Raw genomic sequence first — 27,664 nt, 5'->3', positions numbered from 1 at the left:
AATTCCTAGGTTTTAATAGATTATTTCCTTTTTTCAAGAAGGAGACAGAAACTTAAAAACACCAGCGTTTAAGAGACTGATAGTAAAAGATAAACAGAGAAATGAGTTAAAATAATTGAAAGAAGATGCAAAACAACTGAACAGATAGATGTCAAGAAGGCCAAGATCCAAGAATACTATTAAGAAGGAGGGAGTGGTCAATACTTTTAAATGTGGCTTATGACTTGCAGGAGCAGGAGGCGTGGCTGGAGAAAGCAGTCAATATTACTATTTCATGAAGAAAATTATAGCTAAAACATAAATGGCCAAGAGAGAGAAGGAAATAGAAAATAGAACTCAAAGTATTTTTACTGACTGCTCTGATCAGTAAGAGTTACTCATCATATTTTATGTTACTTAAAAATGGCTTAATTAGGCTGAGGTTGTGGCTGAGAGGTAGAGCACTCGCCTAGCACGTGTGAGGCCCAGGGTTCAATCCCAAGCACCACATAAAACTAAATAAACAAAATAAAGTATTGTGTCCAACTAAATAGTATTTTTTTTTAAAATTGCTTAATTGTATTACACTTTGTAATTCTGTTTACTTATACATAATTATATTTTAGGTTACTGAAAAAAATATGCATCAGCAATGCAGAAGTAGAGCATAAGAAAAATTGAGGTAATTCTGAGAAAACACATTTTTTTCCAAAGGTAAGCATCATTTTTTTACCAAATAGTTTATATTAAAAAAAAGAAAGAAAGAATTTTAAGTGGTGTCTGAGCACTCAGAATGAGAGGCTAACCATTAGTGGAGTTTTGATTCCTCCAAAATATCTTAGAAGCATGGAGTGAGACCAAAAATGGGAAACAAAAGACTTATTAGGGAGGATTCTTACACGATACACCAGTGAGAAATGAAAAAGAAAAGATTTGGGCAGATGCACAACATCACATATGCTGAGACTGCAACAGAGACATCTCAGATGGAGCTGAGTAGTTCAGGCCTGTGAGCCACAGCAGCTATGGGCAGCTCCCAGGGCAGGCTGCAGGGTGGTCAGTTGGAGGAATGGGCATGTCTGTCCTAACAGGAGAATCTAAGCAGAGAAACACAAATGCTCCACGGTCTACACATTATGCCTCTCATATCTGTTTCGTTCTTAGGTTACTCCTGTCTGAAAGAGCTGTTCCAGGTGTCTTTTCCTATAAAAATATTCTGAGTAAGTTTAATGAACTGTCTACTCTGTTGCTGTTGATCTTGAACATGCAACTCACACTCATTATCCTTCTGTTTTTTTTTCACCCTGAGCTAGCATCTCTTTGGGATTAGGTTCCTCTTTATACCTGAATTATCATTTCTTTTTTATTATTCAATCCTATTTACCAATAAAATGGAATGGGTCCTGTTGGTACCAGAAATAACCAGTGAATAAACTGCATGCCCTGATTTCCTTCACCTATTACATACCAGTATCTCTAACTCTATCTGATGAGGTAGGCTGATCTTAATTAGGACGGTGGATTTTCCCCTTACTTACTGAATAAGAGGGGCCTGAATTCACGAGAGAGGATCCCTACCATAAATTTTTATTGGCTTTCTAATGCCCCTCTAATGAAAATGGTCAACTTGAGAATACAACCTCTAAAGCCACAGCAATGAAATTTGCCCGGGTTGGAAGAAGAAATTACCCAAAGTAGACCTCTGAAACTATAGGAATCTGTGGCATTATTCCTCTCTTCTAAACCTATGTGTGTTATTTATGTTGAAAGTAGCCTTAGTAACCATCTGGATACAGCAACGCAGGATTAAATTTCAATAGTAAGACAACATACAGTAAATTTATTTCAGTTACCATAAACAGATTAGAAGTATACGTTAAATCATTTATATATAATAAGTAGAGAGAAATATTTAATGTTGAAAAGAAATCCACTAACCTAGAATTCTATAATCAGAAAAAAATAATGCTTCAAAGATGAAAAAGAAAATGAACAAGAAATGCAACAAATACAAAACAAAAACATAGTGGCTATTTATACCTCTATATCAATGGCCACTTTAAATATGAATACTACCATGATATGGTAAATTTTATGAGTTTATAAAGAAACACTTAACTATAAGCTGTGTCTGAGAATCTCACCTTAAATAGTAATAAATGTGTATTATTGATAAAGAAATGGAGAAAGATATAACGTGCTGTGGTGATGAATTTCTTGGTCAACTTGGCTAGGATATAGTATCTGGATGTTTGCTCAAGTGCCAGCCTGGATGTTGATGTGAAAGTATTTTTACATAAAAAATTAATATTTTAAACTGTACATTTTAAGTTAAGATGATATTTCATAATTTGGGTAGATCTCACTCAATTTCTTTAAGGTCTTAGGCAAAAACAACAACAACAACAACAAAAAATCCCCCAAGTAAAAATGGTCTGCAGAGTGTCTTTGTAATGAGACTATTGCATCAAATATTCCTTTTATATGTGTCTCCAGCCTGTTTTATCACCATGAAGATTTTATTAAGTATCACTTTTTCTCTTTCTCTATCTTTTCTTCCATAGATAAATAGGTAGATAGATAGATAAATGGATTATAATATATACTATGTATAATTATATATATCTTATAGGTTACATTTATCTTATTATTTCTATTTCTCTGAAGAATACTGACTAACACATGTTCTTATATTCACATAAGAACCCTGGAATAGGAATAATAAATTTACATACAGCAAATTTTAAAGCAAGAAATATTATCACAAACAAAGTGGAGTATCGTATGATAGAAAAGACAAACTGACCAATAGGAGGTAACAATATATAAGGTATATGTAAGGAATAACAGAAGATAAAAATATCTGACTCACAAAATATAATAGAACTAAATTGAAGTATAAAGACACCACCATTCTCTTTGAGACTTAAATAAAACTGTTTCAGAAATTGACAGATTCATCAGGCAGAGCAGTAATGATGGTGAAAAACACTATCAAACAACAATCTGATTGAAATTTAGACCATGCAGCCTCTAACAATAGAAAAATACATCTTCTACTGTAGCTTATATGGAACATTCTGTGCATACTATGGGTCATAAAACACTGATAAAAACTAGTCTGGAAATTATATGAAGTATGTTCTCAGGCCACAATGGAAATAAATTAAAAATCAAAAGGTGAATGATAGATAGAAAATCTCAAAAAAATGGAAATTAAATAGCATTATTCTAAAAAACACATGGGTCAAAAATATCCAGATATTTTAATATATATATATATTTAACTAAATGAAAGTACAACTTATAAAAATTTGTGAAAGACAATGAGAATAGTACTAGAGGAAAATTCATATTATTAAATACATATATTAGAGTTCAAAAAGTTTCAAAATAAAATATATTTTATTTAAGGATCCTAGAGAAATAGGTTTATTTAACTCTACAATAAAATGTAGAAAATAACTAATAAAAAATCTATCACAAAACAATGGAATTAAAAACAGAAGAACAATACAAAAAAATTAAAAAACAGTTATTTTAAAAGATCAATTAAATGCAACAACTTCTAGCCAAAGAGAAAGAGACAATGCATATTTACTAATTTCAGAAATACTGCTTCTCAAGCATGTTAAAAATAATAAATACTATATGAAACTTTATATCTACAAAATGGGTAACAAAATTTTTGTGACAAACTGCTACCAAGATTGAAACAAATGTAGATATGTGTGCATAATACTTAAGTGAGTATATTAAGGACACCAAGTCAATGATTTATAAAGTACCAGAATAAAAAAAAAAATCTAGGGCCAGAGCATTTCACTGGTAAAGCCTGTTAGATATTTAAGAATGACATAATTAACTCTCTCTCCAAACTTTTCCTGAAAATTGAAGCAAAACGAACCTTAACTATCATTCTGTGATGGCAGTAATATCTGAATTTCAAAACCATATAGAGATAACAAGATAAAGAAGGACTAAAGATCAATATTCCACATGTATATAGTTGTAAAAACACTTAGGAAAATGTATGTGAATGAATTCCAACAGCGTATGACAGGGATTACTACAATTAAGTGCTATTTATTTCACCAATGTAGCTGTTGGTTTAACATTCAAAAATCAATTAATTTGACATACCAAAATCTGAAGAAGAAAATAATGCAATACAGAAAAAAATATTTTACAAAATTCTACACAGACACAATAAACACTGAGGAAAAAAATAAGACTACAAGGAAGTTTTCTCCATCTAATGAAGAATGTCTATAAAGTAACTTGCTTCTATCATCACAAATAATGATAAAAAATTGAATGTTTAATGATAAAGACTGGAGACATACTTTTACTAAGAATCAATACTGAAAGTCAAAAGTAATTCAATAAACAAGAAAAAATATGTGAATAACATATACAAATTTGGTAAGAACAAATGAATAGTTATACACAAATATAGTTTTCTATATATCAGCCATGAGAATTTGTAATTTAAAATTAAGAACACCACATGATTTGCAATAACACTAAAGTAATGGAGTATTTATGGTACAAAATTGCCTAAACATGTACAGGACCTGTACACAGAAACATTCAAATCTATGAAAGAAATTATATAAAACATAAATAAGAAATTATATAACACATAAATAAATGGAAAGTTGTATCTTTTTGATGAATTTAAAACTGCACACACACCTGGAACATCCTGAAGATTCATAAAGTAGGAAAATGAACAACATCTGCCCCCTCAACATGCATAAATTGTGCACAATGGTGTGACTATTTCAAGGAGTTACAGGAGGAAACTGAAAGAACTTCTAATGGCCAAAAATGAAAAAAATAAAGTAACACCGACTTGTAACCTACAGTTAAGATAAATATTCATCAGTTCATGCTCACATAAATAAAAAAAGATTTTCTATATGTAAGAAATTAATTTATATTGATATGGTACTCTGACCCTAGGGATGGAGAACATAACTCTGTGTTTTGTTTGGGCTGCCCCAAAAGAAACTTCTTTCCACTGTGTATTATGGAGAATGGGCAAAAGACTCTATGGGGAAGAAGTTTTATTAACCCTGTTTCAGCAACATGATTGTGGTCTACATTAATAATGAGAAGGGACCGGGGGCTGAAGTGCATGCCTGTAATCCCAGTGGCTAGGGAAGCTGAGGCAGAAAGATAATAAGTTCAAAGCCAGCTTCAGCAACCAGGAGGTGCTTAACAACTTACTGACACTGTCTCTAAATAAAATACAAAATAGGGCTGGGGGTGTGGCTCAGTGGTCAAGTGCCCATGAGTTCGATCCCTGGTACAAAAAAAAATCATAAAGCATATTGATTTTGTGTACTTTTGATATGACATGATGAAAATTATACTTCACATCTACAAATTTCCTTCCTTAAACTTGTGACTCCATCTAATCAAAGGGAAAATAGATAAATTCAAAGAGTGGGGTATCCTAAAACATACCTGAGTAGCTATACTTGAAAATGTCAAGGTCACTAAAATTAAGAAAAATTTAGAAAGATTGCCATAAAGAGTTGCATAAGGAGTCTTGAATAATAATTGTAATAAAAAGGATGTTAGATAAAAAACTCAGATTAAAGTATAGATGTCAGTTAATTATAATTTATTAATATTGATTCATTAATTATATATATGCATATATGCATTGTTATGGTATATGGTAAATATCTACAAATCATTAAATTCTAAACTATTCTCAAAAATCTACTAAAATGAGTGTGCCATTATACATATGCGAAATTTGGAGATGAATTGAAGACTAATATTAACATTTTACATCTAAAATATATTGAGACTATATCTAAGGATAATCATTTATGATTAAATTTTGAAATGGCACATTGAAGCTATCCATTATAAATTTATACAAAGGTATAAATAACTACTATCACTGTTCTCTTTTTAGTAGTATTTGTAGAAAAAATATCTGCACATACTTGTTAAAGATGTCATACTAGCTATTGAATCACAAGAAGCTTGATTGTCAATGGCTACTTAAAGCTGATTTGATCAGTTCAGCATATCTGTGTTCTGCAACAGTGAATAGGAAGTCATATTTTTTAACTGGAAGGGTCACAAACACTAACATCCCCTTGTTGTGGGTTAGCATACCTTACTGGGATAAGCAGAGAAGATGTCTATTTAGAAACATGTTTATATTTACCTTTCCATTCTAATTCCTCTTTAGAGATCTTCTACATTAGATTATAGTAATTCAAATATAATTTATAAAGCTAAATATTCCAATGTTTCCTTAACATCAATACAATGATTTATGTCATGTGTAAAAAAAAAAAAAGGAAAAAAAAATTGTGAGATAACAGTACTTTCAATGAAACTGATAAATTGGAGATATGTATTAAAAAAACTTACAGTTAATAGTAAAATGTGTAAAATACTTCTTAATTAAAATAAATATTTTGAAAAATTATATATAAATAATTATATACAATTTTGAATGAGAATAGTTAATAGTCAATATTTATTGTCCTATAAATTTAATTGCATGTGCATAGATAAAAGAAATTGATACCAAATAGGACTTTCAACATTAGGAAATAATTCTGGTTTTTCTTATACTAGGAAATGTACTTTGAACACTTAAATATATTACAATAATGAGATTTATATGCTGACAGCAAAAAATAAAAATCATGAATTTAGAATCATTTACATTAATCATTCCACAATTTTGGCTTTATAGCTTTTGAATACTTCACATATAGTATCTTAGAAAACACATACAAATTTAAATTTAATTTATTTATTGAGAATGCATCTTTTATTAAGTACCATACTAAAATGTACTTACAAAAACTGAATCTTGAGTAATTTTTCCTGTATTTGAAACCAAATTCTCTCCTTTTCCAGTTTGATTATATCAAATATGCCTGACACATCATGGGAAACTCAAACAGTGATTATTATCAATATTATAATTATCATTATATATCATAACTACTATCATCATTTGTAAAAATTCAGAGGCACACTTGTATCTGATACAACTTAGAACTTTTAAAACAGGTTTTATAAGCAATTACCTAAAAATTTTCATAGTGTCTGGGATATGCCCATGCAAACATGTATTTGGGGTGAGCATACTGATAAACATGGTATAAACATCCTAGAATGAGACAATTACCATCTCTCAATTATAAACTGTCTTGAGTAGGCAACCAGGAGGCCAGCATATTGAGATTCCATGATGTCGGTTAGCAGATGGGAAGGAAGGCAAGGCCGCAGACACAAAAGCTGGACAGGACCATTTTCAAAAGGTAGAAATTGCTCAAATGGATCACAGAAATCAATAATACATCCAAAAAGAAACAAAAAATAATCATCCCAAATTGTAAATCAGCTGTACGTAGTCACAATAATTTTGTCTCTAGTAGCAAAGATTATGACAAGATTATTCCCTGCTATAAACTGTTTTATTATCTGCTAACTTTTAAAACTAAACCATCATATTTAACCACCGAGAACCTATTGAAGATTGATAAAATTTTCACTTGTATTTTACATAAAGAGTTGAAAAAATACTGATACAATCACTTTTAGTCATTATTACCAATACAATCTATATAACCAAAAGTTGATATTTAATAAATTGCCATGAAACAATATGATTTACAATTATTTAGAAGCAAAACCGTGGCTAATTTTCATGAGAGACAATTGTTGGCAATCGAAATTCCATCATCTGAATTGTTTTTCAGAAATAATTTCAGTTGAAAATAAATGAAAAAGAACAAGACAGAGAGGAAGAATAGATATTTGATGATATTGATGCAATAACTTCTTAATATAATTAACAAAATGAGTTCCTAAAATCAAAAACTACAGTGTAAATCTGATGTTTAGCTGAAAATTAACATCATTCAATATGAAAACAACAAAAATATTTATACACATATAGATATAAAAACTCTCTTTAATCACTTTGGTCAATTTAAAGTTCATAACTAAAATTTAAACTTCTAATACATGTATGTATAAGCTTAATATTTATTAACTATTTAAAACTATACTTACGCAGAAATACTGATGCAGTTTCCTAAATATCTAAATAAAATTTCTGTTTTGGGAAATTATTAAATAAAACTACTTTCCACTGAGTTTAGTTCCTCATACAAATAAGATTTACAATGGACCATAGAATACAGAATATTTAAACTCTGAAAAAATATCAATTTCTTCATGTTGAATTAAGACAGAGTCTACTTTCTAGAATTATAGGATTCTACAAGCTAAAATTTACAAGTAACTTAATTTTTCTCTCACATTCCTTAAACTTTAGAAAGAATGATATTAGAATATTTGGTGTGCATTGTTATAATCTATGATTATATATTGATTTATTTAGGAATATGAGTGTTTTTTTTTTCTTATACAGAACAAACGTGCTCTAAGTTTTCTATTCATTTTGGGATGTGCTCTTAAGCTTTAAGGGCAAAATAATGAATTAGATTCATTTTCTTTGGGTTGAAAATCACATTGAATAACTGAAGGATTTAAAATATTGATGTTTGCATTACCTGCTAATTTAAAACAATATTTACTTCTTTCCTATGAAATAGTAATGCAGGATTTATTGTTATCAAAATAAGAAAAAAAACTGTACAATCCTATCATACTTTTGCCAAGTACTACAATAATGACACTGTTTACTCTCCCAATGTAAATGTCTCAACTTTAATAGAGAAGCTTGACTCATATAAAGAAGATGTAGAACCACTGGAATTCTTTTCTAAAGTAATGAATGCATAAATAATAAAATGATACAAACACTTAACGTCCAGTTTATAAAAACTTCATTTTATGTATTTGAACTTGACAACATGTTTTTTTTGTTATACATATAGATACGAAAATGCTTGTTTTAGCCAAAAAAAAGTGGCATAAACATCACCCATTTAATTACTGAGGTTGTGTGTGTGTGAGAGTGTGTGTGTGAGTGTATGTGCGATGATAACACATAAAATATATATTTTTAGGAAAAATACAACATTAATAACTATACTACTCATGCTGTACAATAGATCTGTAGAATTGTTTATATTACATAAGTGCTACTTTGTATCCTTTAACCTAAATTCCCCCAGTTTTCCCACCTCACTCCCCTACCCTGGAAGACAATTTATTTTCTATCACTGTGTATTTGAGGGATTTTTCCTTGTTGCTTTGTTTTATAGAATCCAAATACAAGTGAGGACATTCAGTGCTTTCTTTCTGCATCTAGTTTTAGTTAGCAGAATGTGTTCCACGTTAATCCATGTGGTGGCAAATGGTGATATATCTATTTATTTGTTTTTTTCTTTGATTAGGTAATGGGAATTGAACCCATGGGCAATTAAACAGTATGCCACATCCTCAACTCTTTTCTGCATTTTATTTAGAGAGAGGGTCTCACCAAGTTGCTTAGAGCCTTAGTAAGTAGCTGAGGTTGGCTTTGAATTTAAGATCCTCCTATCTCAGCCTCTGGATCTGCTGGGATTCCAGATGTGCACCACTGTGCCTGGTCTGGAATAACTTTTAAAAGACTGAATTATATTTCACTGTATATATATGTCAATGTTTTTTTATCCTTTTGTTCATTGATGATGAAAAATTGACATTAATTCCATATTTTGGCTAATGAGAAAAATGCTGCAGAAAAATTTATTTATTCATAATACAGTTTACTTGTATAGAGACTTTAAAACTAACATAATAAATTCAGAGTACCAATGCTAATTTTATTAAAGTGAAATGAGCAATTTTATTAAATAGATTATTACAAAAATCTTAAATTATGAGAAAATTTTTTTAATATCCTGTATTAATTATATTTTTTACAAATATTCCATTATGGTTTCCACTGAAATTGTATGCATTATTTTTTTTTCATTTTGTAATAAACATCTTTTCCTTTATGTGCATCAAAAAGTAAAGTTGTAATGATGTGCATGTAAACACATGAATGTGTGTATGCTTGCCTGATCAACAACCTTCCTCATAAAATATCATTCTTTCTTGCATTAACTCTGTTAACCATAGTGTACACAGCATTACTTGCACTGAAATTAAAACTCTTAATTTTGGTTTCTATTAATATATCATTGGTATGATCAAAGCTAAAACCAGAAGGTAGAAAGAAGATACAGTCTACAGAAAATTTTGATGACTGTAGATGAGTAGAAAACCAATACATTAATTATGTTTCTAACTTGTATTTTAAACAATTTTATTTGTATTGTTTGGATTACTCAGCAGCAGCCATGATAAATATTAAATAGTAATTTAATAAAAATAGAAATACATTAAGGAAATGACATATTCTAATTTGAGTGATAGTTTGTTCTTAAAAATTAAATCAAAAATTATACTTCAACACCAAAAACATAATGACAGAGCATGTTACTCAGGCATATAGCCATACGCACCTCTTTGAATGTAATTTGTGAAAATCTGCTACACTCCATTCAAATCCTTTTATGGGCACCTAACATTAAACCATACATTCTGGACCACACAATTATTCAAATACTGACTTAAAACAAAGCAAAAATAATAATAATAATAATAATATGCAGGGTAATCAGATAACTATTCTTCTAGAGTGAACTACAAAATCTGAGCTTTCAAGAATCAATAGAGTTTTGAAAGCCAGTGAAGAAAACCATCAATATTAACATACATTGAATATGTAGAAAAGAGCATTAGGATGGTATTAACAGGAAATGGAAATATTTCAATTTGTTTTGAGATATGAATGTGAGAATTGGCTGGTTGTTATCATTTGTTGCCAATATTGGTAGCTTTCAAGAAGAAATGATCACCAAGATCATAGAGGTTTCTTAAACAAGAAAGTGAAGGGGTTTGAGTGGAGAGTAGATTTTCATAAATTATATTCCAAGAGGTGACAAATCTATGCAAATACAGAATAACTTTTTCCAAAAATTTTCATTGTCATTAAAATTCTTTCTCCAAGCCACTGTAGGTCTTTTTCTCTATTATTTCTCTTCTATACAAGTGGAATAATTTATCTAATTTATAAGTCTGGAACGAAAAACTGGGTATTTGGGTATGCCTGCACTTTTCGTTTACCCGTCTTGGTGGCTGTTTTGTTCAGGAAGTACCAGTTCGCTCTCCATCATGACTACCTTACATGTGCAGATCTCTTACCTTAGGTGGACAGCAAATCAGCCTAATTCTGTGAATGCATTAGCAAATACATTTGTACTTCATATCAAACTCATCCACCTTAGCTTATATTATTAATAAAATTGCTCTTTAAATCCCATGAGTCTTTTTTATCAGTAAAATTTTCCAAATTGAACACAAAGAGGAACTTTAGTATATGAGAATTTGCAAAAAGACACCAACAGAAATGATGACTTTTCCAGGAAACAGTGCCCCTAATTTCCTCAGGTGTGAGGACACCAAGCCATTTAGGAGGGCTGGTGATTTTTTTCCTGAGATAGATTCAGGATTTTAAGAATGAGTTGTTAAAGACCCTCCACATGAAACAAATTTTAGATACATTCAACTTTAACTGGAATGTATCGCGATATTAGAAATTGAGCTTAAAAGCATGTTCTAAGTAACAAAAAGCCATTACAACCTTCTGATAATGAGCTTGGCAGTAATCTATAGAATTCACTTGAATGAAAGAACCAGAGGCATTCAAAACAAAAAGCATGTTATTGCTTCAAAATTACATGCAGCCACTCAAAATTGTATTCCATACTTTGCAAATGTGTTAACTGTATAAATTTGTCCAATTATATTATCTGCATAGCTGAATGTGTAACAAATCACTTAAAGCATGTGAGCTGCCCTACATTTCTCACATTTTTAAGGTCTGTTTCAAATTCCTTCTTCTATATTGATTTATGAATAAGGATCCACTCATATTCATATATTTGATACTATCAAAGAAGCATGTTTTCTGTATCCAAACTGCTGAGATTATGTTTTCTTTGAGTAACTTCTTTATTTCTTATTCATGACATGATTCTTTAATTTTAATTACAAACAACCTTGCACTTTAAGGGATGACTTTTTAAAATGTTTTTTGGTTGTAGATGAACACAACACCTTTTTAAATTTTATTTATTCATTTTAATGGGGTACTGAGAATCAAACCCAGCACCTTACCCATGTTAGGCAAGTACTCTACTACCACTGAGCCACAACCTCAGTCCTAAGGAATGACTTAATTTACACATTGTGTCCCAAATGGATGAACAATATTTTAAATATAACACATATTATGTATTAGTAAATAAAAATTCATGAGAAATTTTCATTTTATATATATATATATATATATATATATATATTGAATTATTCAGTTATTAACGAAGTAACATATAGAGAGAAATATAGAGGTAAATCTGGTAGTGGTTATATATTTCTGAAAATTATTTTCTGTGCATATTTGCTTAGGATATTTTGTCCTTAGTATTTTTTTAATTTCTATTTAGTTTCATATAATATAGAAGTAAATTTTTTAACATTATAAAAGAGTTATTGACATTTTTAACAGTTTACTTACACAAAGTATCATGGTAAGGTGGTTTTAGAGCATTTGGGAAATAATAAAATTAATTAAAATATAAATGTTCTTACTCCATTATTCTTTTTGGTTGGATAAGATGGAGTCTTGCTTAATTACCCAGACAGGTCCTCAAATAATCCTTCTGCATTAGTCTCCCAAGAAGCCAGAACTACATGTGCGTGCCATAGCACCTAGCTATATTGCCCTTTGTAAAAAAAAAAGCCTATATTTAAGCTCCTTCAAATATTTAGGATTTGATTATTTAAATAAAAACTTATTTATTATTGTACAGTAGAGACCCATTTATTTGCATTGTTCTCTTGAGCCTATTTTACTCATAATTAAGCATTTACAGGTGAAATTAAACAACACTTTATTTTACAAATTTTCAATATATTAATCATGCATAGTTAGAATATTTAACTACATATTAATAATTATACATACTAATAATTGTATATCAATATGCAACACATTGATAATTATGTAATAATATATAATATGCAATGATATATATTGATTGGTTTAGTGTGATATTTCCATACATGATCAAGTACAATCACACCTTTCTCTCCTGCAACATACATATTCCCAATCTCTACTAGTTATATATCTTAATTAAAAAATTCACCTATGAAAATTCTTTTATATTCTGCTTAAGGTGCAGAAATCTGAAAAAACTCCAGTGTCAATAATAAGAAAAATCTTAGTAGTCAAAAAAAGAAAATCAAATCATGTCTTACACATGTCTTACACCTGGGAACACAAGTTTGCTAACTTGATCCAAATCTAATAAAGGGCATAAAAAATGCCCACAGATAGGGACACAGACGCCATCTTACCTGTCATAGGGTATATGAGGAAGATAGGGTCCATCTGCCTGTGAATAAGATTGATTCACCTCAATAAACCTAAACATTAGGGGTGAGCTTTCTTGAGAGCATAGATTTGGGAACAACAGGCATCAGAAAAGTTTGCATCCATGTACAGGTTTTCTCTGTTAGTCTCTACCAGGTTATCACAAGAAAGTTTGGGGACATTCTAAGAACCAGAGAAAGCAACCTTTGTGGTTTAGGAATGTGGAGCAACTTTTGTGGTTAATGAACATGAAGCAACCTTTGTAGTTCAGGAATGTAAATGTGTGTTGCCACAGTAGGAAAGATAGAGAGTCCTCCTTGGATTGTTCTCCTATACGAAATAATTATGGAGCAACTGGGAAAAAGTCATCCAGAATCTTGCTATGAGGGCAACAAGAAGACTATTATAGGTCTAGGAGATCCAAACAAATAATCAATGACATAACTCAAAAACAGGATGTACAAATGCTCCACCACTAGAGGTTTTCCAATGCTCACAGAGCAAAATCACCAAGAAGGCCCCACCCCTGAAACCCAATGGCAAAAATCCTGTCTAGGATTCAGGTGAGAATAAAATAACAAAGAAACTCCTACCTCTCCCACAAAGCTAGAAAGCATCTATTGCTAACTAATAGAAGTTTACAAGTTGTAGATTAGCAAGAATATAGAAAGCCAGTCTCTGGTGTGAGAGTACATACAGAACAGAGAAAAGAAGGACAATCAATGGCTATTGTACATGTAATCACAAACAACGAAGGAAAAATTAGAAAGAATAGTAAAATAAATATTTGAAGAGATAATGTTGAGAATTAAATAAGAGATCAAATCATAAATTTCAAAAATTCTGAGATTTCCAATAAATATAAATATACTTTACAAACACACATAGAAAAGAAACATTCAAAATGCTAAATATCAAAGACCAAGAGTATATCCTGAAGGCAGCCAGATTATATGACATATTACATTCGGAAAGGAAACAACAAAACAGAAGAATTATCATACACTTGCTATTGGAAATTATACTAATTAAAATTAAAACAATATTTCAAGATATTAATGAGAAACTTTATGCACAATGAAAATATTTCTAAGAATAAATTGGAAAAAAGATTTTTATAATAAACAGAAATGTGGAATTTGTTAGAAAAGAACTATATTAAAGTTATTATGTAGAAAATTTTCTTCAGAGAGAGCACAGGTGAGAAAGGGCATATCTTTGGAATTATACATATAAATATGATGATCTCCAGAATGGATTAAAGTGAATACAAGCAAAGCAGACAATTTTTGTATACTACTATTTCCAAAATACAATACACTATAGTGTAATATACACATTATAATATGTAATTGACTGTAAATACCATTGATGTACTGTGCATTTTGGAAAAGTATGGTTAAATTTAAGCATATTTAATTAACTATTTAATTTGATCTAAGAATATATTCATGACATGAAGTTGTAAGACTAGATTCTTGACAGAAAATATTAAAAGACAATAGAAAATATATAAAACTCAAATATAAACATCAATAAAGGGTTATTTTCTCTAATATATTTTTGTAATTATAATTCCTTTTTAGCTACACATTGTAGGTCATTACATGTCATCATAAATTTCCCTAATTTTACTTTGTTTCTAACTTAATAGGCTCTGTACCATGTGTAAACTTATTTACCTGAACTCATATTAATGGAAAGTTTGGTTTATTATGTGTTTTCTGTGAAAATATGACAAGTGAATCATATGATATATGTTTAGTATATTTTAATGATAAATTGTAGGAATAGTAACTTTGTAATGAAGAGTACATGTGAATGTACATTTTAATTTTTTTCAAATAAACTTTCCTAGAAATTGGGACAGGAACATTTTAGAAATGTATGCATAACCCTATTACCCAAACTATGGCTAACAAAATGTGTACAATATTTTATAAGCACTTTCAATATATTAAGAAACAAAAGAATAATCTTTCAGAAACACACACACATTTTCCCATCTTAAACTCATAAATTAACACTTAATTCTTCTTTTTCTCCTCAATCAAGCTAAATAATTAGTGTATGTTATTGTGTCATGCCCTCTTGAGCCCTCATAGAGAACTATTTCAAAATCACAAAATCCAACTGAATAGTAACAATTATTCAACTATTAACAGATTTCAAGTTTTTGACTTACATTTATTTAATATAAGGAGCATATGGGAGTAAAAGTCACAGTAATTGTTCTTCTTAAAAGATAATCATTTTGTTCCTGTGAAAGTGATCTGTACTTATTTTCCTCTAGTTGTATTGATGATGTTTTCTGTCTTTGACTTTCAGTGGGTTTATTATTTCTTTTGGTTTTAATTTTTTGTTTTTATGCATATATATATATATATATATATATATATATATTGAGTCTTATTTCTCAGTACTGAATTTAACCTTCCAGAATTAATTGTGGCAAAGGTTATACATTGAAGAAAACACACTTTCAAAATTCTAAGCTGGAGCTTTACTATTCAGTATGAATATATTCATCATGGGTTCTGTTCCCACACCATGGTTCCTGGTAATTACTAACTAAGCTCTGGGGTAGAGTCCTTATTAGATCCACCTCTACTATATTCATTTACGTCTATGAATGCAGGATATTAATATAATGAGAAGTAAAGTGATTCCAGTCTGCACTGATAAGATAAATGCCCTTAAAATATAGGGTACATCATCTCAACATGTTTTTAAACATAATAGAATTTAATGCAAAATTTTAAATCCATATGAATTTTTTTCTGAATATGAATCCATTTTCTAAAGTAAATTGCTAAGAAAATTTCCTCAGGACCCAAATGCAGAAGGATTATAAATTATTTTGGTAATAGTGCTTATAGAAAGAACAATGGCTAGTGGGAAGTTCTAAAAATAGAAAGGGGAAGGGAACAAGTACAAAATGTCTGTGAAAGTTGTCTGCATTTAAAATTGCATGAGCCAGGCTGGGGACATAGGTCAAAATATATATATATATATATATATATATATATATATATATATATATATGATGTATATACTGTTACAATCCCCAAAATGATTTTATTACTCTATACTTACTTTACTTTGATGGTAGCCAATTTTATTAATAAAATATGAATTGTATAGAAAGAATACTTATAAAAGATATGAAAATTGTAGAAAGCAAAAAAGTAAAATGGGATGAAACTATGTTGTATAGGACTCAGTGTATTCAGCCTGTGCAGAAGCAGAGAAATCTGACATTTTGGCATCCACTTTGCAGAATGTGTGCAGGGTGGTCAACATGGAAAGAATTGAGGTAGACCATGTCCATATATAGAAGTGTTGCTTGGAATTTGTTACAGAGATTTGTGTACCAAAGTTGTAAGTCATTTATTCTTAAAAAAGAATGTATTCAAGGAGGAATCCAAGATGGTGGGCTAGAGGGAGGCTGCACTCTGTGTCATTCTGGGACCTGGAATTCAAGTATCAGGAATACTGTTTCTCTGCAAGATATTAGAGTACCCCTGATAGCTGCTCCCATGCAGAAAACAAGGCCCTGTGTGCTATGCAGATTTCTAGGCCTCAGCATCAGCACAGGACCCCAGCCACTTCTCCACACAGGTCCTCCAGGTGACTGATTAGGATAACTGGCATTAGCAAATTCACAGGACTCCTGGCCATCCACCTGCGCAGGAATCCTGGCTGCTGCCCATGCACTGGAACTTGGCCTCCATTATCATGTTGACCCCCTGTTAAGGTCTGTAAACAAGTCAAAATAACACCTGGTATTTTGCCAGGGGAATGTTAGAGTTCGTAAACAAGTCTGGATGGTGCCTGGCAAAATGCCAGAGGGAGTGGTTTGAAAAGTAACAAAAGTGAGCCATTAAGTGTGGAGATTCCATATTGGTTGACTGATGTATCTAGTTTATGCTAATTAAGATAAGCTGTGCAAAATGTATAAATAGCTCTGTTGTCCTACAATAAACGGCTCCTACTCCTGCTGTAGCAACGTACACAAGTTATTCGTCACCCCCCAGCTATTTTGCTGCAGCCGGACTGCGTCAACCCCCAACTACCAACTTGGGGCTCCTCTAATCATCTTCACCAACCATAATACTCCTCTAATCATCTTCACCAACCATAATACTGCACACTACAGAGCTGCATCTCAACACACCACTCAATGCCACCACCAGGCACCATCAGATCCCTGACAGGCCATCACTGAAAGCACCCACCTGCATCTTGGGACATCTTCATCACCATCTTTAGTTGGGGCAACTCCAAACTTGGAACACTGGCTGGGGTTTAGAAGCAATATCAATATACCAAAAGTTTTGAACTCTCCTTTCTCCACTCTCCCATGTACTCCCTAACCTGGAACAGTGCCTGTGGCTACATGACTAGCCCATAACTTGCAAAACTGTGTCCTGAGCTGCCCAATATGAAATAGCTCTCCATGACAGATGCATAGCTCCCAGAGTGCAGCCCACAAAACCTCTAGAGAGAAAGGTTCCTGATTAGGAAGTAAAAAAGGGAGTGAGTGAGTGAGATACAGTTTAGAGACTAAATTAGAGACCAGGAACTGTGAGGTCTATAGGCAATATAAAGAAATAAGCTCAGGTCCCCACATCACAGGAGCAGGCACCAAAGGAGATCCTTGGATCAACCCTCTCACCCTAATAACCGTCACCATCCTGAGGGTGGAGATTCCAGCAGACAACACACAATCCTACCTACTGGATGAAAACAAAAGCTGGAAAGATACTGATCTCCAACAAAAAAAATTCCTTGTGTCTTCCTTCAAGTTCGTTCTCTCTCTCCCTCTCTCTCTCTTTCTCTGTCTCTCTCTCCTCCCACCAGTACATCCACCACATTTGTGAAACCAAGTTCTTTTCATGAATTAGGCTACTGAGCACTGGGATGTCTGAACAGTACATTATAGTGGTGTTGTATATTCTGTTATCTCCTAATTTTACTTTTCTTAAGATTTTTTTTTTGCTCTACTGTTTTCCCACTTACTTGTCTCCCCAAAATCACTTTCTCTGTCTTCTCCTGCTACTATCAAACTTCTTTAGATTCCTCTCTCATACTTTCTATAATCTAATATCCTCACCTCCTACCCCCTCAACATCTCTTCCTACACCTCACCAATGGTTCATTGTCCACCATCAGAAACTGTAGGCCCTTTTGCAAACCTACTGTTCATAATGTAGATACTAACTGAACTTACCATTTCTGTATATTTTGACAAAACCGTTAACATCTTAAAAGCAGCTATTTGGTTTCAGGTTTTATAGTGTTTGTTTTGAGATCTTTTCACATTGTTCTCCTTAAAGAAGTGATATTGGAAACCTACAGTGACATTATAAGTCTATAGGGTAAAAATGGTAATGCAGACCCTTAGTTCTGGAAGGGAAGACACATAAACAATAACAACAACAACAAAAAGAAACTAAGACATTACATTATTAGAATTCATGGCCAGCACAATAGAAGAAATGACAGAGAAGAAGTTCAGAATGCACACAATTAAAATATTCTGTGAATTAAAGGATAGTATAAGACAGCAAATACAGGTAGAAAAATATCATTTTGATAGAGAGCTACATAAGCAAATATAGAAAGCAAAAGGGTAGTTCAATAAGGAGCTAGAGGTTCTGAAAAAAAAAAGAGAAATTCTTGAAATGAAAGAAACAATGAACCAAATTAAAAGCTCAATTGAAAGCATCACCAAGAGTTTTGATCACTTGGAAGACACAACCTCTGACAATGAAGACAAAATATATAATCTTGAAAAGAATGTTGACTACATAGTGAAGAACATTCAATAATTATGGGATAACATAAGATGACCAAACTTAAAAAATATTGAGATAGAGGAAGACATAAATAGAGTTTCACACCAAAGGAATGAACATTCTATTAAATTAAATAATATCAGAAAAATTTCCAAACATGAAGAATGATTTGGAAAACCAAATACAAGAGGCTTACAGGACATCAAATGTACAAAATCACAACAGATCAACGCAAAGCCACATTATAATGAAAAGGCCCAGCATACAGAAAAATGAGAAAAATTTAAAAGCCACAAAAGAAAGGAATCAAATTACATATAGGGGGAAATCAATTTGTATCTCAGCAGCTTTTTTTCAACCCAAACCCTCATGTTTTGGGATAGGCCGAATTAATATTGTCAAAATGACCATAAAACCAAAAGCAATATACATATATAATGCAATTACAATAAAAATCCCAATGACATTCCTCATAGAAATAGAAAAAGCAGTCATGAAATTCATCTGGAAAGATAAGAGACTCAGAATACATAAAGCAATCTTTAGCAAGAAGAATGAAGTAGGTGGCTTCACTATAACAATTCTTAATCTATAATACAGAGCAATAGTAACAAAAACAGCATGGTATTGGCACCAAAATAGACTTGTAGACCAATGGTATGGAATAGAGGACACAGGGACAAACCCGCATAATTACAGTTATATTAGACAAAGGTGCCAAAAACTTATATTGGAGAAAAGATAGTGTCTTCAACAAATGGTGCTGGGAAAAGTGGAAATCCACATGTAACAAAATGAAATTAAACTTCTATCTCGTACTATGCACAAAACTCAACTCAAAGTGAATCAAGGAGCTAGGAATTAAAACAGAGACCCTGCACCTAATAGAAGAAAAAGTAGACCAAATCTCCATTATGCCCCTTATTCCTGAATAAGAGTCCTATAGCATAAGAATTAAAATCAAGAATCAATAAATGAGATGAATTAAAACTGAAAAAGTTTTTTTTTTTTCTCATCAAAAGAAACAATCGGTGAGGTGAATAGAGAGCCCATATTTTGGGAGCAAAATTTTACCACTCACACATATCAGATAGAGCACTAATCTCTAGGATATATAAAAAAATCAAAAAGCTAAGCACCAAAAAACAAATAACCCAATCAAAAAATGGGCCAAAGAACTGTACAGACACTTCTCAGAAGATGATATACAATCAATCAACATATATATATATATATATATATATATATATATATATATATATATGAAAAAATGTTCAACATCTCTAGCAATTAGAAAAATCCAAATCAAAACTACTCTAAGATTTTATCTCACTCCAGTCAGAATGGCAGCTATTAAGAATACAAACAACAATAAATGTCGGTGAGGATGTGGGGGAACAGGTACATACTCTTGCATTGCTGGTGGGACTACAAATTGGTGCAGACAATACAGAAAGCAGTATGGGGATTCCTTGGAAAACTTGAACTGGAACCACCATTTGACCCTGCCATCCCACTCCTCTATTTATACCCAAAGAACTAAAAAACAGCATAGTATAGTAATGCAGTAACATAAATGATTATAGCAGCACAATTCACAATAACTAAATTGTGTACAAAACCTAGATGTCCTTCAGTAGATGAATGGATAAAGAAACTGTGATATATATATATATATATATATATATATATATATATATACACACACACACACACACACACAATGGAAAATTACTCAACATTAAAAGAGAATAAACTCACGGCATTTGCAGGTAAGTGGATGGAGTTGGAGAATATTATGCTAAGTGAAGTAAGTCAGTCCCAAAAAATCAAATGCCAAATGTTTTCTTTGATATGAGGATGCTGATCCATAATGTGGATTGGGACGTACCGGGGATGGAGGGTTGCGATGGGGAGCATGGGAGGAATGTAGGAACTTTAGGTAGGGAAAGGGGTAGGGAAAGAAAGAGACAGGACAGGGAAGTAGAAAAGATGGTACTTATCCCAAGTACATATATAAAAACACGAATGGTGTGACTCTACTTTGTGTACAACCAGAGACATGAAAAATTGTGCTCTATATATGTACTAGGAATTGAAATGCATTCTGCTGTCATATATAACAAATTGGAATAAATTCATAAATTTTAAAAAATCTATTGAACATTTTATTTTAATCCAACAATTTATAGTACTATACAATTTAATTATATAATATTAAGTATATGTAACAGGTGTTTTCCATAAAAATTATTATAGCATATTTTTATATTATGTAATATGTAATATATATGATTATATATTTAATATAAATATTAAAAAAATAAAGGTTCTAAGGCTTAAGATATCAATCTTGGCAAACTTATCTCATTTGCTTAACTATCAACAAAAACACTAGATAGCCTAATATTCTGATCTTTGATCTGTCTCAAGGGAAAGGCTATATGGATCCTAATGCCTTCATCAGAGAGAGTGGAGAGTTTTGGAAACTGTACTTTATTCAAACTAAGTGTTAATAAAAACTGACTAGAGATGTGGTAGTAGTTAATTCACTTTTTAACTATGTAAAATTATGGTAAGGATGGATTAAACTAAAATCACTTTGGGTTTTGGAACATTTTAGGTCTAGAAACTTTGATGTACTTCTTGAGAGCATTACTAATTTAGTGTGACTTATAATTTTTAACATAGGAGTAAAGGCATTTTAAATGCTACTAGCATAAATGCCTTCTAGTACCTCATATTTAATATTGTTTTTAGTAACCATGATTTCAATATTACTTCATTACGGTGCACTATGATGCAATGACCCAGTTCCCTAAACAGTTATACTTGTGATTTATTATTTGATTTGTTAAACAGATCTGCTGTAACTTGTCATCTTTGTTTGTACACATGTATAAGCCCCTTTACCAGGATAGGGCTTTTCATGGCTTGGAGGAAGGACATCTGTGAAGTGCGGTGAGAGTGTAGTCAAGCCAGAAATGTACCATGATCACCATTATCTAAATGTGGTCAGGCTAAAGCAGTTGTGCAATTTTCTCAAAAGACAATCTCCATCAACTCTGAAACTTCTCAAGTAGATACATGTGTTTATCTTTCCAGCCACATGTGAGTCAAAAAGTGGACAGTGACCAGTAGTAGTATTATTATTACTTGTGAATTTACTAAAAATGCAAAATATCAGAGACCATTTCATATTTGCATTTTAACAAGATCTACATATAATTTTGCACACATTTTGGTTTGAGAAACAGTTTTAACCAAGTCTTTCTTTTTATGTTGCATCCCTGGTGGTATGACCGAGTCAAACACTCACTATATTCCATCTAAAAAATGAAATGGATTTTGTAATATACAGTGCCTTTTTAGTGATTTGATCAGATATTTGCTCACTAGACTGTCAAACTCTTCATAATCTGTGTTCAAAGGAAAAAAAATTCAGACATAGAAGTTTAAGACCTGCAAGTGCCACAAGAGTAAACAGAAATGGAATTTTTTTTTTTTTGATCAACAGTGGTCCCAAAGCTATGTAAACCTATAACCATGGATGTTAAAGAGTCTCATCATAATTCAGAATCGTGTCACACTTGCTACTTTCTTTTTAGTTGTTCTTTGTTTGTAAGAATCTCCTACTGCTGGCCTCATGGTCCAAAAGAATCTTGTTATAGAGATTAAACCAAATTATTCTAATTAAAGGGAATTTTGTAATTAAGTATATTTTTTCAGGCCTTTTCCTTTCAATATCATAAAGGAGGTATATTTTATTCTTTTTGAATAAAATGAAAATAAACAAAATTCATGACTTTATTTAACTGCCAATTTTTATTTGTAAATATAAAAGCAGACCGTTTTTTTTGCTACTTTAGGGGAAAAAAAAGCAGGCATATAATATAGAACCTGAAGTTGATATTCTCCTTTAACTCACTAAATAAAGTATCTTTCTAATAAGGATCTGGTAACTTCTACAAATATCAACTATGAAATTTATATCTGCCCCTGTGGTATCAATCCCTTATTGCTTTGTTGGTGTTCTTTTAGTTTGTTATTATCATTAAAGTGTTTTTGCTTCCAGAAGCTGAGGTAAAATTGCACAACCATTAACTCTTAGATCATTTCCCATAGAGCTTTCTTCTAAGTTATTATTTTTCCTTAATAAATGCAAATTAAGTAATTATCTAGTTAAATTTCAACTAGGCATTATTCATTTGAGAAATTGTTGCTTTATCGTGCAAAGGAAGCATTTTTCCACCTTTGGCACTTTACAATAAACTCATTCTGATCTAAATTGATTGCTGTGGGATTATCTCGAAGTCATTAAAATATTGCTGTATTGACATTCACTGATGTCTTTAATTAGCAATTTCAAATTCCAGTGTTTGGCATTAAATATGAACCAATGTAATTTACTATTTCCCCATAGCTGTTATTCAGTTTTGTTTGTGCATCTTTTGAGTATATTAAACCATTATTTGAGAGGTTTTTTTAATATATTCAATCCATTGATGATTACAACAATTGCAGGTTAGCCTGTTTGTCTTTGTAATGAAGATATTATTGAGATTATGGATTTCTCTGGACCTGGGTTAGATAAAGAATATATTTTAATTTTATTTTATTATTTTCAAAATATTAAAATTCTTAAAATGTTGAATTTATCATAAATTTTAAACATCCATGCACACATAGAGCAATGATCTTTAGAAATTGGTCTTTAAATGTCAGATACTTCAATTCTCAGGGACAAAAACATTTTGATTTTGATTTCAAGTAAACATTGTAGAACTATTCTCAACTGTCCGTGGACCTTCTGTTTTGGATAATATCACACTGATAGTGTCACATCTAAATTCCCCCAAAAGAAAAGCTTGACAATGAAGACATTTCCAAAAATATTAAATCAAGCATTTTATTTGACTAGACCAAAGATACCACTAGGCTATTGAGATAGGAAAACTTTCTCTCCCTCCACACCCTACTTATTTTGAAGAAATAGAGTAAAGTTAGAGACCACACACTTTGGGTTGGAACAAGTTTTCATTTGTATTTCTATATGAAGACTCCTCCTTGATCCTCACTAAGTCACAGTGCCTAGGTAAACCAGCATCCTTGCTATCAAAAGGCAAAACAATATTAATTACAGAGGTTGTAAGAATAAATGGACAAAATAGTTCCATGAATAATATGAATAATATGAATAATATGATTCTGCCCAGATGGTAATAACAGGTGTGCTCTATTACCTTCTCTGCACAATTTCCCTCAAGAATGACAAGATATTCCAAATCTCCTTCTCCTTTGACTACCAGAGATTCATAAAAAGAAGCTTTTTTTTCTTTTTTTTTAATATGCAATGCTTCATAAATTTGGGCATCACACTCACATGGGGGCCATATTAATCTTCTCGTATCATTCTAATTTCAGTATATGTGCTGCCCAAGCAAGTACAAGGAACATTTCTTGATGCTTTCACAGACGGATCTTACATCAAGTCCCGAGTACCTGTTTATAGGGCTTCCCAAAATAAGGGAGCTTTTTCCAGGATGTGATTTGCTTACCGCACAGCTATAGAAAATTTAGAGTTCCGTAAACCTCTTTTATTTTTTACTTTTATTTTTTTAATGAGTTAGGGTCACTGGGAACCATTTCAACTACATGAAAGGTCACACTGGCCATATGGCTTTCAGAGCTCTCCATCAGTCAGCTGCGTGTTTCACCAGGGTCCTCTCTTTCCTCATTGTATTCCTTCCCCTTGGAACTTCCTTCTGGAAGATATCTTCACAGCTGCCTCTGTTGATGGCATTGTTTTCCTGACAGCACCAGCTCAAGGAAAACTTCTCAGTCCCTCTTCATCGCGTCACTTGATGTCAGTCTTCTTGGCACTCAAGAAGAAATGGGGGCTGGGGATGTGGCTCAAGCGGTAGCGCGCTAGCCTGGCATGCGTGGCGCTGGGTTCCACCCTCAGGACCGCCTACAAATAAAAAAAAGATGTGTCCGCCAAAAACTAAACATTAAAAAATTCTCCCTCTCTCTCTCTCTCTCTCTCTCTCTCTCTCTCTCTCTCTCTCTCTCTGGAAAAAAAAGAGAAAGAAATGGCCTTATTTAGGAATGGATGAGTAATTTCTGTCTCCTCTTAAAGTTTGGAAATTCATTTAGGTGAACACTCCAATTTTCTTTTTCACTCTTGTAATCTTCATTGCACAGAATAATGCTCACATCATATGTGTTAAGTCATATATGTTAACTGATGAGCAGGTGAGGGTTCCAGTCTTTAGTCTTCTTAATTCCTTATATTCTGTCTGGCACCTGAATAGGCAATTGACTATGATTTATTTGAGTCTGATGATAAAATATACCTTACCAAACTGTTGTTATTGCAGGTACCTCAATAAACAAAAAGCCTAGATCTAATACATGAATCATGACAGATACCATCCATTTTAAATGCCAAAAAAAAATGAGTGCATATTTTAAGGTAATTTTATTCCATGAGTTAGAATATTTTGAAAGTTAAAAAAAAATCCACTAGATGGCTTAGAAAGTCAATTTCAGTGTATGTGTGATAATGCTTCTTTGTTTGACCAAATTTTGTTCAGGATTGACCCATCTCCTGTGCCTATCAGTACACTTATTTTGTAAAATCCTGTTTAAATACAAACTGGTTAATCAGTTTGGCAGTGACCTCCCACCCTGATCACTCTTGATATTGAATTACCCATTCTAAGCTGGGCACAGTAGCATATGCCTCTAATGTCAGCATTTTGAGAGACAGAGGCAGTCTTCCTGCCTTGGTCGTATCAGGGAGATCCTCAGCAACTAAAGGAGGCCCTGTCTTGAATTAAAAAAATAAAAGGGTTAGGGATGTGACTCATTACCCTGTCATTTCTTCATAAAGAATTTTTATAGTTTTTGTTTTCCCCTCTCAAAATCATCTTTACTCCTGATGTTGTTTTTTAATAACTTTTTTTTAATCTATTTGCCTCCACTTTGTTCATTGGCTATAAAGTCCTAGCTGCTCCTGGTGTATTTGGAGTTGAGCCTACTCTCTTTTTCCTTTTGCAAAATCCCACTACCATGGTCTCTATACCTGAAAAGATGGTCCTGGTTAAATCTGCTTTATGGTACTTTAAGAAGTAATGTTGAATATTTTTTCTTTAACACATGATAAAGCATTGATATTCATATTTAATTTTTATGCCTATAACTTTGGATATTATGTGGATTGATACTTTTGAAAAGGAACTCCTACAGCTATTTTAGTCCTCCTGTCCCATTATACTTCATCTTCTTACTGCTTAGTTTTGAGCTCAAAATGTGATACAGGCTCCTCCTGTATGAATATTAGAGAATCCAATAATTATGGTTTAATAAAATAAAACTCAAGTGTGAGATTCATCAAGTAGAGAAATGTAGTTCAATTTAATAACACCAAATGGTCTCATAATCATTTCCCCCATAAAGGATCAAAAATGTCTTAACCAGGCTCATGCAGGTAGTTAAAAATATGCTCAGCACGATCACATGACAGCATAGAAATATCATCTAAATGAAATTTTATTGCTTTTTTTGTATATAGTAAAATTAGATAGGCAATTTGACATTTAGTATTAAATTCCTCCATGGTTGGACATAGAAACTTCGAAATAGAGGGCTAAAAGTATATTTAGGTCACTTGAATAGAACTGGCAATATCTAATTTTGTGGTAAATAGTCTTTAATTCTAGTGTTAGAGAATCTTCTCATAAAAAAGTTAATATTCCATAAAATTTCACATATATATATATATATATATATATAGAGAGAGAGAGAGAGAGAGAGAGAACAATTTAGGCCAGTTGTGAGCATGGACACATTTCAAGAAATGAAAATTCAAATGTGGTTACTCTAGTTGTAGTTCTTAGTAGGAGTGAAATTGATTTTCCATTAACCTTATTAGTGCCAAAGATGCAAAATCAGAACATAGAAATGGAACATATCCTAAAGCTTCAGCAGAAAATATACTTCTAATTGAATTTGAAATTAGATGGTGTAATAAAAAGAAAAAGAAAATCACTAGAGTTACAACGAATTAACTGATTTTCTAGTTCCAGTTTGCTCACATATGAAGTTAGACTTTTAGAGTGTGAGGGTAATTCATTGAACCTCATTTTCTCACTGATCGACTGGCAAGAGTACTACTTTCTCCTAAGCAGTATTATAAAGATCAATGTTCATATGATTATATGCTAAGTGTTATTCAATGTGCAGTTTTCAATAATTTACTCTAGATATTATCTATTGAAAATGACATCAGAGATAAATAAAAGATAGACTGGAAAGAAAATTAATACTCATATTGCTTACATATACTACTGTTTTGTAAGTATAAAATAAATCAAATTATTAGGAATAGTAAGTAAATAAATGAATTAGTCAAGGTTAATAGATGCAAAGTTAATATACAGAAATC

At 31.8% G+C, this 27,664-nt stretch overlaps 1 non-coding gene across 1 annotated transcript; it reads right to left on the bottom strand.

Moving 5' to 3' along the window:
* Window positions 1-24,557: 24,557 nt before the first annotated feature.
* On the bottom strand, window positions 24,558-24,663 carry LOC113183767 (U6 spliceosomal RNA). Its single transcript, XR_003300907.1, has one exon. It is a non-coding gene; the product is annotated as a U6 spliceosomal RNA (small nuclear RNA).
* Between the last annotated feature and the right edge of the window lie 3,001 nt (window positions 24,664-27,664).

This window comes from Urocitellus parryii, chromosome 1, assembly GCF_045843805.1.
Source record: "Urocitellus parryii isolate mUroPar1 chromosome 1, mUroPar1.hap1, whole genome shotgun sequence".
Taxonomy (NCBI): Eukaryota; Metazoa; Chordata; class Mammalia; order Rodentia; family Sciuridae; genus Urocitellus; species Urocitellus parryii.
Note: the sequence above shows the minus strand (reverse complement) of the source record. Positions and strands in the feature narration are given on the sequence as shown.